General features: G+C 46.4%; 3 pseudogenes; all 3 read right to left on the bottom strand.

Annotated features, from left to right (window-relative positions):
* Positions 1-3,047: 3,047 nt before the first annotated feature.
* LOC129472154 (NADH-ubiquinone oxidoreductase chain 5-like) lies at positions 3,048-9,676 on the bottom strand (annotated as a pseudogene).
* Positions 9,677-12,844: 3,168 nt separating this feature from the next.
* On the bottom strand, positions 12,845-13,514 carry LOC129471905 (ATP synthase subunit a-like; annotated as a pseudogene).
* Positions 13,515-13,753: 239 nt separating this feature from the next.
* On the bottom strand, positions 13,754-14,414 carry LOC129472153 (cytochrome c oxidase subunit 2-like; annotated as a pseudogene).
* Positions 14,415-14,651: the final 237 nt, after the last annotated feature.

Below are 14,651 nucleotides of genomic sequence, written 5' to 3'. Positions count from 1 at the left end.
GTCACGGCACCTGGCTAGCAATAAGGTATTTTAAAATTAAGGAATGTACATTGTTTTAGAGGCAATGCTATTGCACACTTAATAGACTATAATATATGTAAACTCATGTAAACTCCACTTTTGTATGCACTGGAAAATCAAAAAGCTTGTGTAACTGGCTTTATTTCCCTATTTGCTTTTATTGTGGTAGTCTGGAACAGAACCTGCAATGTCGCCCAGGAATGTCTGTCTTTTCTACTGGTTTGTATTTTATCATTTAATCCGCTTAAGATAGTCTTTCACAGAACCCAGGCTTTAAATTTTGATGAACTCTGATTTATCCAAATTTTTATGGGTCATGCTTTTGGTATCAAGCCTAAAATATTTATCCAGCTCTAGGTCCCCCATTTTTCTCTTAGAATTTCTCCCTTAAAGTTTTATAGTTTTATGTTTTATATTTAAGTGTGTGACCCATTTGCAGTTAGTTTTTATGAGTGAGGCGAAAGAGTATTTCATTTAACAGTTCATCAACATTTACCTTATTTTAAAAACTCCATAAATTCATAGTATTGCATTGTATGGATGTACTAGGATTTATTTAAGTAGGTCCCTCTTAATGCCTATTATTTCTTCTTTCTTTTTTTTTGTTATTATGGTAAGTAATGCTGAAATCGACATTTTTTTTTTTTTTAAGAGATGGGATCTCATTATATTGCTGAGGCTGGTCTCCAACTCCTGGCCTCAAGCGATCCTCCTGCCTCAGCCTCCCAAGGCACTGGGATTACAGGCACAGCCACTGAGCCCACCTGAAATCGACACTCTTATACAAATATTTGCACAACTGCGGCCCACATCCGCTTGTTGTCCTTTGGCTTGGTCGCACTGCAGAAGATAAATTTGGTGTGAATGTCGTGGTCAGCTTCTCAGCCATGTCCTTGATGGCTTTTGGGCTTTGTTTTAAGGTTTAGAAAGAACTGCACTCCGAAATGGTGGAGTTACAAGGTACTCATCCACTTCTCTCCCAGTCCTTTCTTGGTTTCAGGTTTCAGGTTCATGCCTGCCAGGAACCCGTAGGGGAAGTCCTGGCCAGGCGCCCCCCGCCTCCTCACCTGGAGAAAGGCCCTGTCCTCTCCGGAGCTCCCACCCGGCAGGCTCGGCCCCGGAGCTGCAAGGGGAGTCGGTCGCCTTCTCGCAGCCGCCCTCCAGGACAGGAGGTCCCAGACCATGAACAAATGGTCCAAGTGCCCTCTCTGCTGCCGGGGTCGCACTGTGCCTGGCTGTGGCGTTGGGGAGCTCCAAAGCTGGGCTCTGGGGTGGCGTCGGGGGCCCTCCGCCCACCCGGGCCGGGATGGCGATCCCAGGTGGACCCGGACGGTGTCGGGCGTGCGGGTGGCGGCTGCGATGGCCCTCGCCGGCCTGCGATCTCGAGCCGTCCCGCGGGTGTTTGCGCCGGTCGTCGCTCGTTTCCTAGTGGCCTTTTTAAGTACTTCCCCCGGAGCTTGGCCAAGGCTCCATCCCAGGGCGCGGGCGGACCTCCAAGTCACCTCCACGCCGTAATCTCATCACTGCGATGGGGGGCAGTTTCTCACTCTCCCTCACGAAGTTTAGGACCATATGAAAGTCCTGAACATGCTTCCAGTAGGACCTGTGAAAAGGTGAAGCCTTGGCCTGGCGCGGTGGCTCACGCCTGTAATCCTAATGCTTTGGGAGGCCGAGACGGGTGGACCACGAGGTCAGGAGATGGAGACCATCCTGGCCAACATGGTGAAACCTCCTGTCTACTGAAAAATTCAAAAAATTAGCTGGGCGTGGTGGCGCGCACCTGTACTCCTACCTACTCGGGAGGTTGAGGCAGGGGAATCGCTTGAACCCAGGAGGCGGAGGTTTCAGTGAGCCAAGATGGCGCCACTGCACTCCAGTCTGGAGACAGAGCAAGACTCTGTCTCAAAAACAAAAACAAACAAACAAACAAAAAAAGTGACGCCTTTAAGGACAGAGATGGAATGGGCATCTCAGGCAACGTGGTCCTAGTGGCAAGGTATTTGGGGGAAGAGACAGATACAGGGCCCCTCCTGTACCTCCACGGGTCTTTCCACGAGACTCTGGCTGGGAAGAGGGCAGGACAGGCCTGGGGCTGGGTATGGGTCCGGGCAGCCAGCAACCATAGGGAGGGCACTGCAGCCAGGCACAGGCTGGGAAACCGCACAGAATCCGGCAAATCAATCAACCCTCTGAGCATCCTTACTATGAGGCCAGCCCGGGACCACATGCTGGCCTCTTGCCCGTTTGCTTCTGCTTTTTTGTTTTCTTTTCTTTGCTTTCCTTTTCCTTCCTTCCCCTTTCCTTGACAGGGTGTAGCTGTGTCGCCGAGGCTGGGGCTCAGTGGCCCTCTCGGCTCACTGCAGCCTCGGCCTCCCGGGCTCCCGCGCTCCTCCCGCCTCACCCGAGCAGCTGGGACCACAGGCGCAGCCACCACGCCGGCCTCTGCATCCGTGTCCTGTGCAGTCCCCTGCGGGAGTGGGGTCAGAGACTGCGGCCAGGCCTCTTGGTTCCAGGTAGTACAGCAGGGCCCTGGCGGGCGCGCCCCCCGGGCCATCTCCCATACTCTCCGGCAATGAGCAGCAGCCACGGGCCTGGCCATGCTCCGAGGACGGAGAGGGGAGCCCAAGCCCGACCGCCGTCTTTCGCGGTGTCCCGTGGGAATTGTTCCAAGTTCCCCTTCCGGAGACAAGGAACGGTCTCTGCACATGTACGTGAGGGGGCCAGGAAGAGGCTGGGCCACCCGTGGGGCAGCTGCATGCCTTCCTGGGTCTGCGGGTCCCTCCCCGCGGATCCCTCCTGGGTGCCTGGGGCCCGGCGGTCCGCACCTTCTGGCAGCCACTTTCTTTTCCTGGCTGTGTCCTCAGGCTGGCCTCCAGCTCTGGCCTCAAGCTGTCCTCCTGCCTTAGCTTCCCAAAGCATGTGGATTCCACGCATGAGCCACAGTGCCAGAGCTGGAGCCTGTATTTTAATTTGTGAATTAGTCTGGGACTCTGGGAGAGTTTCTTCATCCTGTATCTCCCAGTGTCCTAAACGACCCATAACTGAGTCCTGTCTATCCTTTCTCCAGTATGAATTCCCAAAGGCTTCTCTCCATTTCCACGACTACTAAACCACTGGGTCCTGAGGAGGTGCACTATGGGCAGGGAGGGGCAGCCAGAGACCAGCTCGCACCTCTGTGGCATCATCCCGGGGGTCCCACAAGCTTCCCCTGTTGCTGCCAAGTTGCAGAAAATCCAGAAGGCCTCCCAAGCACAGCCCTGGTTGGGGTCGTGGTCCTCTCCTGTCGGGTGAGGACAAATGAGGTCATGGAGAGGTCAAGACGTCACACATGGGATCAAGGTCACAGAAGGGTGAAGTCAGTCTCCTGGTTGGGAATCAGGGGCTCCCTGGGGGAGTCTGTTTTCCCTGAAGAGACAGTGTCTAGTCCAACAGGGGTCACTCACTGCGGCTCCTTTGACTCCTTTTGAGCCAGTGTCCCTGTGACACAAGGAACAAGAAAGAGCCGGTCACGGCAGGGGAAAGACAGGATTCAGGAGTGCAAAGGCCAGATCCCAAGGCCACAGCAGCCTCGAGTTCCTACACAGGAGGGGCAGGCCTGAGGAAATCCGGGGACATTGGCACTCTGGAAGTGTGGGGAGGAAGCACTGGAGGCATGAGGACAAATGGGGACCCCGAGGACTTGGCGTGTTACACTGGAAGTCAAGGGAGGGAACAGTGGGGTTCAGGATTTAGTGGAGGAACAGAGGCGGTGCTCACGGGGAGGCCAGGGGGTCTCCAGGACCAGTGGGGTGGATGCTCCTGGGGTACCCTAGGGAAGGACCTGGCTCAACTGGGCCCTCCTCCCCCCAAGCTCCGGAGCATCTGCTCCCTCACCCACAGCTGAGTTTTAACCCCATCCTCGCACTTCCCACCCCTCCCCCAACCCTCCAAGACCAGGCCCTCCACTCACCTCTCCCATTCTGTCCAGGGGAGCCCTGAGGGCCAGGAAGACCCTGATCCCCATTCTCTCCCTGCTCCCCCAGGGGGCCCAATCTGTCCAGTGAGACCTGAGTGGCCCCTAGAGAAGGGAGCAGGTGGTCGGGGAACACAGGAGGAGTCACGTGGATGGGGGAGAAAGGCCAAGACACAGAGAATGCCCTGGGCACAGGGTCTGTGGGTGGTCCTCACTGAGCAGGGACCCCGGGGGCCTGGCGACTGGGGGCCTGGAGCAGAGCAGCCCCTCAGAGTCCCACAGGCTTCAGGGCTGAGGGTGATGGGAGACACACCTGGCCATGTGTCTGTCGCTCACCTTCTCTTCCTCGGCTCCAGCATCGCTCCCGAAGCCAGGAAGCCCTGGGGGTCCCTTTGGGGAGACAGGAAGTCCCTCTCTCCAGAGAGAGGCGGAAACTCGGTTCTCCCATCACCTCCCACTTCCTGCAGGGCCTTAGCTGGCTGCCCCAGGGCGCCCACCCTCACCCCTCACCCCTCACCAGCCCCATCCCAGTCACTCACCACAGGACTGGAAGGCCCAGCCTGGCCTGTGGCTCCAGGTCGGCCTTGCTGACTGACCCTGCAGGTTTGAGGGGACCCCAGGGATGGGGAGGAGCACCCCACACTGCACTCCTCCCCGGGCTTTTCACCCTCCTCCCCAAGCCCAGCCTTTGCCTGCAGTGACTCACACTGAGCCCCAGAGCCCCTCAGACCATCAGCACCAGCTGGGCCTGTGGGACCCAAGGCACCCACAGCAGCTGGAGGCCCTGAAACGCACACAAGGAGTGTGTCCTGAAAGGCAGCAGAGGGGATGTGAATTGGAGGAGGGGTTCAAGGTGGAAGGGGTGAGGCAGGGAGGAGGGCCCGAAGCCTGGGAGCCCCAGGGCAGCAATAAATGTAGGAAACCCCTGTCCCCAGAAGGAGTCAACATGGGATACATGGATGGGGGTGGATAGACATCTGGAGACAGAGGCACCTGAGGGACAGGAAGGCAGAGGGGAGGCTCCAGCACCCAGGGGCAGCCTCTCTTTCACCTGGGCTTTACTCCTCATTGGCCCTGGGGACCAGGCATGCCAGAGGGACCCTGAAAATGGGACGGTAAGGGAGAGAATACGAGGCCTGGGCAGCCAGGCGCCACTCTTCCCCTTCCTGTGCTACACACACACACACACACACACACTGCACACATGCACATACTATAGACACATTGCACACACTGCACACACATGGCACACACACACAGATGCAGAGGTCCTGTTGTGAAAATGCAGAGGCGTCTGTGCATTTGGGGAAGAGCCAGTCGTGCACCCCAGGTTAACCTCTGGCCCAGCAGAAAAGCTGGCCCGTCCCTCCTCCAGTGTCCATTGATTGGTCAGTAAACATGACCACCGCTGTTGAGAACATGTTCACCAAACCTCAGGAACAACATACCCAGGACGTCACAGACTCATAACCCCATGTGCTCATGCACCCCCCGCCATGCACACATCAGGGACAGCACAGATACCAGGCATCTCCCTGCCCGCCCCACCAGCAATTGCCCAATCTCTACCACATGGCCCAGGGACTGCCTCCCAAGGTCCCAGAGCCTACCTCACTCACCCACTTGACTAGTGGCCCAGGGGGTCTATTCTCCCCAGCAGGACCAGGGAATGCCTAGGAAGAGAAGAATTGGGATGGGTGCATGTTTGGCCTCCAGCCAAGGGACCTCTCAGGAGTGGGTATAGAAGAGGGCTAAGGGGCTGAAGGCTGGGGCTCAGTGGGGGTGGTGGGGTCACTGGTCATTCACAGATTGTCCTGGTTCGCCATCCTTGCCACAGTCACCCTTAGCACTGTCCTGGCCCTGCAGGGGTGAAGCAAGGCCAGAGGAGGCCCCAACATGGCTGGCATCACCCCTAAAACTGCCAATTCTCCCATCCCCCTGCCTGTCCTGCCATATCTCCAGCTTCCCAGTACCCAAGCCCATTAGCCACGTGGAGGCTCCTCATAGAAGCCCCACCCTCTTTTCCCCTTCCCCCTCCCTAAGACACCCGAGTCACCTTCTCCAGGGGGGTCAGGGTCTCCAGGAAAACCAAGACCCTGATCCAAAGAGAGAACAAGGATCAAGGTCACAGCCCCTTAAGCCCGCTCAACACAGACTACCACAGGCACACGCCACCCTCTCTCTCTGTACAGACAGTGCCTGTCACCTTGCCAGATCTGTCCCACAGACCCTGGCTGATGGATGAAATTAGTACTCAGACACAGGTATGCTGTGTAAGAGCAGCTAGGTGACTGCCTGGCTCCGGTGGCCAGGGAGCAGCCATGAGAAGCTGGAGCTGCTTGCTTTTATTCAGTGCAGGCACAATGGTGAAAATCTGGAGCCAACACAACCTGTAGGTAATTAACATTTATTGTTCCCCTTTCAGGGAACATCAGGTGCACGGATGATCAAAGGTCAGTTCCTGATAGATGTAAGTGAACAATCTTGTTTAAGAAAAATTCCCCCACACTCCCTTGTAGCTACTCCTTGCCCTGTACCTCAGGGTTATAGAACAGCTGCCTTCAACTCTTCTCCTCCTGGGGCTCTGTAGAAGCTTCCAACCTTTCAGAAGGTTTGTGTCCTTTCCCTGTAGTTTTTCCCACCACTCTGACCAATCCCCCACACCACCTCCCTAGGAAGAGGGTCTCTTTTATCGGAGTGTGATGAGATTCCTGAGGGGTTATTAGACCCTGTTTCATGAAGGAATAGAAGGTGGAGAATTGTTAGTGCTATAATGATGAAACGTAAGATGAAATGGAAGGTGAAGAATCGTGTAAGAGTGGCTTTGTCAACTGAAATTCCACCTCAGATTCACTGGACAAGGTCAGTCCCGACATATGGAGTAGCTGACATTAGGTCTGTGATTACTGTAGCGCCTCAGAATGCTATTTGGCCTCATGGAAGTGCATAGCCTGTAAATGCTGTTGCTGTGGTTGCAAGCAAGAGAATAATGCCAGTATTTCAGGGTTCTAAATATGTGAATGAGCCATAATATAAGCCTCGGCCGACATGTAGGAAGAGGCAGATGAAGAATGTCGAAGTACCGTTAGCGTGAAAAAAGCGGATAATTCAGCTGTAGTTCACATCTCGGTTAATATAGGCAACTGAAGAGAAAGAAATTGGGGTATCTGGTGTGTAATGTACGGTCAGATATAAACCTGTGATGAGCTGAAGGATTAAACAGGTGCCAAGAAGTCAGCCCAAGTTTCATCATATAGAGATATGAGATGGAGTGGGGGGGTCGATGAGTGAATAATTAATGATTTTTATTAGTGGATTTGTTTTACGTATTATGGTCATTAGTGTTCTTATAGTTGAAATATAACAATGGTTTTTCTTATCATTAGTCATGGTTATAGTCCATGTGGGAATAATGACATATGCTTTGTTCTTATTAAGTGTTCTTTTGGTTATGGGATTTGTAGGTTGTTCTTCTAAACCTCCTATTTATGGGGTCTTAGGGTTAATTAGTGATGCTGCGGGTTACGTTATTGTACTAAATTATAGTGGGGCTTTTATGGGATTAATAGTCTTTTTGATTTACTTGTGGGGGATGATGGTTGTTTTTGGCTATACTGTGGTGATGGCTATTGAGGAATATCCAGAGGAGTGAGGATCAAGCATTGTGGTTTTAGGAACTTTATTATTGGGTTTAGCAATAGAGTTGGTGTTAAGTTGATGAATGGCTGAGTATGATGGGCTGGTGGTTGTAGTTAATTTTAATAGTATGAGAAGTTGAATAATTTTTGAGGGTGAGGGGCCAGGGTTGGTTTGTGAGGATTCTGTGGGTGCAGGTGCTTTCTATAATTATGGGTGTTGATTGGTGGTGGTTGCTGGTTGAACATTGTTGGCTGGTGTTGATGTTGTAATTGAAATTACTCAGGGCAACAGATTAAATACTTAAGAGTAAAGTCAAAAAGGATGGAATAAAAGAAGAGGAAATAAGATTCAATTAGGCCTTTTTGAGTAGTTATAGTAACGGAGGCTGTGATTTGGGTTTGTGAAATTGTTTTTGGTATGGACTTTTCTAGTCAAATTAGATCTAATAGAAGTGATGCCAGGTTTTGGCTTGTAGATAGGCTTGAGTGAGGGGTTATATGGTGAATTGTGATTGAGTAAAATCCTAATATGTTAGAAAAGTTGAATATTTGTAATGGGTGTTTTATTTTAAGATTATTAGTTATAGAACTCAGTTCTATAGCCAGTAAAAGCCCTAGGATGGTTACACCTAGGGCTGCAAGTTTTAGATGAGGTGCTATTGTTGTTTGGGGGGATGAAGCAGGGGCAATGCTATTGGTGAGGAGAAACCCAGCGAAGATGCTGTCAACTATAAGGTGTTTAATTGGATTTATTAGGGAAGGATTATTTTCATTAATGTTGATTAGGGTTGGGAAGTGGGGTTGTCCTATTAGGGCAAAGAAAATAAGTTGGATACTGTAGACACTTGTTAGGGAAGTGGCAATGAAAGTAATAGAGAGGGCTCAGGCATTGGTATATGATGTGTTTGTGGTTTCGATGATGAGATCTTTAGAGTAAAAGTCTGTGAGGAAGGGCATACCCGTAAGTGCTAGGCTGACAATAAGAAGGGAGGAGAAAGTAAGGGGTAAAGTCTTAAATAGTCCTCTTATTTTTCAGATGTCTTGTTCATCGTTGAGGCTGTGGATGATGGATCCTGAACACATAAATAATACAGCTTTGAAAAAGGCGTGGGTGCAGATGTGTTGGAATGCTGGGTGTGGTTGATTAATACCAATTGTGGTTTTTCTAAGGCCTAGTTGACTTGAGGTGGAGAATGCTACGGTTTTTTCAATATCATTGTGTTAAAGCACAGATTGCTATAAATAAAGTGGTAATAGCTCCTAGACATAGTGTAAGGGTTTGGATTAACACATTATTTTCTATGAAGGGGTGGAAACGAGTAACTAGGAAAACCCCTGCCACAGCTATAGTGCTAGAGTGGAGTAGGGCTGAGACAGGGGCCAGGCCTTCCATGGCGGAAGGAAGTCAGGAGTGGAGGCCAAGTTGGGCTGTTTTTCCTGCTGCTGCTAAGGGAAGGCCAATTAATGGAAGATCGGGGGTAGGATTTAGGATAAATAATTGTTGAGTCTCTCATGTATTGGAGGATATGAGGAATCATGCTATAGCTAAAATGAAGCCAATATCGCCAATGCGATTATGTAGGATCGCTTGCAGGGCTGCTGTATTAGCATCTGCTCAGCCATGTCATCAGCCAGTTAGTAGAAAAGACACAATTCCTACACCTTCTCATCCAATAAAAAGTTGAAAAAGTTGTTGGCAGTAACTAGAATTAATATTGTGGTGAGGAAAATAAATATTTGAAAAACTGATTAATAGTAGGATCTGACTTTATATATCATATTGAGAATTCTATAATCAGGTGGCAAATAGTGCTACTGGAATAAACATTATGGAGAAGTAGTCTAGTTTGAAGCTTAATGAGAGTTTAAGGGTTTGGATTGTTATTCAATATCAGTTTGAGATGATGGGTTATTGGTCTGTATATATAAACATTGTTGTGGGAATGAGGCTGATGGTGAAGGTGCATGTGATAGCTATTTTTACGTAAGATGGGTACGAGTTCTTCTTGTAAGGGTTGATGAAGGTAATAATAATTGGTAAGGTTAAGGAGATTAAGGTTATTATGGTAATACGTGATTATTACTTTTGTTTGGAGTTCCACCAATATTTTTGGTTCCTAGGACCAACAGATAGCTCTCATCCTCTAAAAGTTGAGAAAGCCATGTTGTTAGGCATGGGGGCATGAGTTAGCCGTTCTTGCACACTTTCTCGGTAAATAAGAAGCAGCAGACTTCTACTATTAGATCCATAATCTAATGTTTTGATTAAACTGTATTTGTAGGGTATAGACTGTATAATAGTTTTAGGGTTTAGAGATAATAGGAGAATAGGTGAAAGGTGTATAAATATTAATACAGTTTCTCATGTAAAGGAGGGCTTAATACTGTTATATAATAAGTAAGTGTTCGTCGTTGTGTTGTGACAAGCATGTGAAGGAAATAAAGGGCTGTAATTAATATATTATGTCCTATAAGCATAATGGTAATATTTGATCAGGAGAATGAAGCCACTATTACGAGGAGTTCTCCTATTAGATTAGTGGAGGGGGGTAAGGCAAGGTTAGTAAGATTTGCTATAAGCCATCAAAAGGCTATTAGTGGAAATAATGTTTGAAGCCCTCGAGAGAGTAATATGATTCGTCTGTGGATTCGCTTGTAATTTGAATTTGCTAGGCAGAAAAGTAGGGACGAAGTAAGTCCGTGGGCAATTATGAGGATAATTGCACCGGTAAAGCTTCAGGGGATTGGAATGAGGATGGCCATAATAACAAGTGCCATATGGCTTACGGAGGAATATGCAATAAGTGACTTTAGCTCAGTTTGTCATAGACAGATAGAGCTCGTCATAACTATACCTCATAAGGATAACATGAGGAAGGGATAGACTATATATTCTGTCAGGGGGCTGAGGATAAGGGTTGAGTCATATTAGGCCGCAGCCGCCTAGTTTTAGGAGTCCTGCTGCAAGTACTATTGAGCCGGCAATAGGGGTTTCTACACGGGCTTTAGGAAGTCATAGGTGAAGTCCGTATAGGGGTATTTTTACCATAAAAGCCATTATACACACCATATAAAGTTGTTGGATCAGGAAATTAATAGTTCTTGGGTATTAAATGTTATTATGCTCAGTTAGCCTAGGATATTTTGGGTGTAAGTAAGTATAATAAGTAGGGGGAGAGATCCTACTAGTGTATAAAGTAAGAAATATGTGCTTGCATTGAGGCGTTCTGGTTGCCCCAGAGGGTAATAATAATTAAGGTGGGGATAAGTGTAGTTTCAAAGAGAATATAAAATATGATTAGTTCTGTGGCTGTAATGCTGTAATTAGAAAAACCTGTAGGGAGACCAATAAGGAAATATAGAGCTTTTTCCATGGGAGTGATTCACTGGAGAGGTGATACTGGCTTGCTATAAGAGGTAATGGCCAGGCTGTTAAGATTAGAAGGTGTGGTGTTAGGGGATCAGAGGAGAAAGTTGATGAGAAGTTGAATAGATTGTCGTTGAATTGATTAAAGAATAATTGGGCAATAAAGCTGATAATTAGGCTGTGAGTGGTTATATTAATTCTGAGTATAGGATTTTTAGAGAGTCATGTTATTGGTAGCAGTATGATTGTTAGAATGATAATTTTTAGCATCGAAGTAAATTTAGGTTATGCACATAGTCTAAGCCATATGTGTTGGAAATTGAAACTAGTAAGGCAAGGCCCACTGCAGTTTTGCAGGCAGCAAATACTAGTAGGGTGATGGGTACTACGGTTGCTAGGGTAAAATGTATATTTAAAGTTATAAGGGTATTTATGATGAATAATTATAATATTATTCCTCTAGGCATAGTAGGAAAAAAGTAGTATTTATATATAGTAATGCTGGCAGCTAAGACTGGGAGAGAAAGGAGTAGAAGAACTGCTGATATTAGGTGGGATCGATAGATTAATACCCCCAGAAGTGATATGGTATATGCGAATTTAATATTTATGTAAATAGGGGGCATCTGGTAAACATGTTCTGTCATAACTAATGAGTCAAAATCATTTATTTTGGCTTAAACTAGTTACCAATTCAGTTCAGTCTAATCCTTTTTGAGTTCATTCATAAGTTAACCCTGGGATTAAAATGATAACTAGCATAAGGGATGTACTAATTGTTAGTGTCAGGTTACTTGTTTGAAGGGCTCATGGTAAGGGTAGTAGTAGGGCGATTTCTAAGTCAAATAGGAGGAATGTGATGGCTACTAGAAATGATTTTATGGAGAAAGGAATGCGGGTGGAGGATAACGAGTCAAATCCGCATTCGTAGGGGCTGGATTTTTCTGTATAAATATTAAGTTGTGGGAGTCAGAATGTAATAGCTGTAAGTGACAGGACTAGTAGGGTGTTGATTACTAGGGCTAGCGTTAGGTTAATTACTCTTTTTCAGATACCATCGAAACTAATTGATTGGAAGTCAGTGGTACTGTTTGTACTAAAAGAGTAAGACCCTCATCAGTAGATAGAAATATACAAGCATAGTCATACTACATCTACAAAGTGTCAATATCAGGCGGTGGCTTCAAAGCCAAAATGATGGCTAGATGTAAAGTGGCATTTTAATTGGTGGAGAAGGCAGATAGTAAGGAATGTTGATCCGATAATGACGTGAAGCCCATAAAATCCTGTAGCTATACAAAATGTTGGGCCATAAATTCCATCAGAAATAGCAAAGGGAGCCTCTAAGTATTCTGAGACTTGTAGGAGGGTGAAGCAAATGCCTAAGATAATTGTGAAAAGTAGTGCTTGAATTACTTGTTTTCAATTATTTTCTATTAGGCTGTGATGGGCTCAAGTAATTGAAATGTGTTCAGGAGGGTACTTCCAGGGGGTTGAGGGGAGAAATGCCTGTTGGAGGTCAGTGTCCTCCTAATTCTGGAGTTGGGGCTAGACTAGAATGGTAGAATGCTCAAAAGAATCCAGCAAAGAAAAATACTTCTGAGATAATAAATAGGACTATTCCATATCGGAGGCCTTTTTGAACAGTTGTCATATGATGGCCTTGAAATGTACTTTCTCGGATAATGTCATATCACCATTGATATACAGTCAATGTATTGGTTAGTAGGCCTAGGGTTAAAAGAGTAATAGAGTTAAAGTGAAATCATATAGCTAGGCCGGATGTTATTAGGAGAGCTGAGAGAGCCCCTGCTAACAGTCAAGGGCTGGGTTTGACGAAATGATAGGCGTGTGTTTGGTGGGTCATTATGTATTGTCATATAAATAAAGGCTTACTAAAAGCGTAAAGACATAAGCTTGGATAAGGGCCACAGCAGATTCGAGCATGGCTAACAGAATTAGAATAATAAAGGTGATTGAAGCTGTGGGAAGGTTAATAGTTGATAATACTAGTGTGATTCCTCCAATTAAGTGCATGAGTAAGTGACTGGCTGTAATGTTGGCTGTTAGATGTACAGCTAGTGCTATTGGTTGAATAAATAGACTAAAGGTTTCGATGAATACTGGTATGGGAATAAGTGGTATGCGTGTGCCTTGTGGTAGGAAGTGAGCTAAGGAGTTATTAGTTTTAAAGCGGAAGCCCGTGATTACTGTGCCTGCTTATAAGGGGATTGCTATAGCTAGATTTACTGATGGTTGGGTAGTTGGTGTAAATGAGTCCGGTAGGAGTCCAAGGAGATTGGTTAAGGCAATAAAGAGAGTTAGAGATATCAGTATAAGGGATCAGGCTTGTCCTTTAATGTTATGTATAATTATTTGTATTAGGATAAGTTGAACTAGTCATTGTTGAATAGAAATTAATCAGTTATTGATTAGATAGTTGGAGGTTGGAAGGAGTGTGGAGGGGAACAAGATGATTAGTGCTGCTGCGGGTAACCCTTGGGGCAATAAATGAGGTGAACAGATTTTTGTTCATTTAGTTTTCAAGGGTTGTTATGTTTTTGTACTTTATTTTTGGTGAAGGGGGTGTATGGTAGATGAAATTTGATATTTTTAATTGAATAATGGAAAATAAAGTTACGATTATTGATAAAATAATAGGTCATGTGGAAGTATCCAGCTGAGGCATTCACTCTAGAGAGGTATGATTTCTCTCGGTCTTTAAAAGGTTAACACTGGGGTAACTTTACAGTGATATTATGGTGTGGATACAGATCAAGTTTCAAAAGTTTTTAATGGAACTAATTCTAGAACAATAGGTATAAAACTGTGATTAGATCCACACATTTCTGAGCATTGTCCATAGTAGAGGCCTGGTTGTGTAGTGGTTGAGGTAAATTGGTTTAAGCGCCCAGGGACTGCATCTGTTTTTAAACCTAATGAGGGAATAATTCATGAGTGCAGGACATCTTCAGATGAGGTTAACAGCGGAAGGGAATTTCTATTGGGAGGATTGTTCGGTTATCGACTTCAAGGAGTCTATGTTCTTCTGGTTTTAGGTCTGCTGTTGGAAGCATATAAGAATTGAAGCTTAACTCTTCATAATGTGTATACTCGTAGCTTCAATACCATTGATGTCCAATTGTTTTAATGGTGAGAGAAGGCTTGTTGACTTCATTTGTTATAACATACGTAGGGATGGGAGGGCAGTTAAGATTAAAATGATAGCAGGCAAGATAATTCAGACAGTCTCTATTTCTTGGGCATCTATGGTGCTATTGTTGGTCAGTTTTGTTGTGAGTATTAGAGAAATAATGTATAGAACCAGGGAACTAATTAGGAAAACAATTATAAGGGTGTGATCATGGAAGGTAAGTAGTTCTTCTATAATAGGAGATGAAGCATCTTGAAGACCTAATTGAACCGGATGGGCCATTAAGAGATATACAGCTTAACCTATAACTTAACTTTGACAAGTTATGAAATAATTTTACTAATATCTTATTGAGAAGGTCATAGAGGTTATGGGATTGGCTTGAAACCAGGCTCTGGGAGGTTTGATTCCTTCCTTTTTCACTTAGGTCTTCATGTAGGTTGGTTCTTCGAATGTGTGATGGATTGGTGGACAGTCATATAGTCTCTAAGTTGGTAGATGGTTGCTCAACTATTAACT

This window comes from Symphalangus syndactylus, chromosome 22 (assembly GCF_028878055.3).
Source record: "Symphalangus syndactylus isolate Jambi chromosome 22, NHGRI_mSymSyn1-v2.1_pri, whole genome shotgun sequence".
In the NCBI taxonomy this organism is placed as follows: domain Eukaryota; kingdom Metazoa; phylum Chordata; class Mammalia; order Primates; family Hylobatidae; genus Symphalangus; species Symphalangus syndactylus.
Note: the sequence above shows the minus strand (reverse complement) of the source record. Positions and strands in the feature narration are given on the sequence as shown.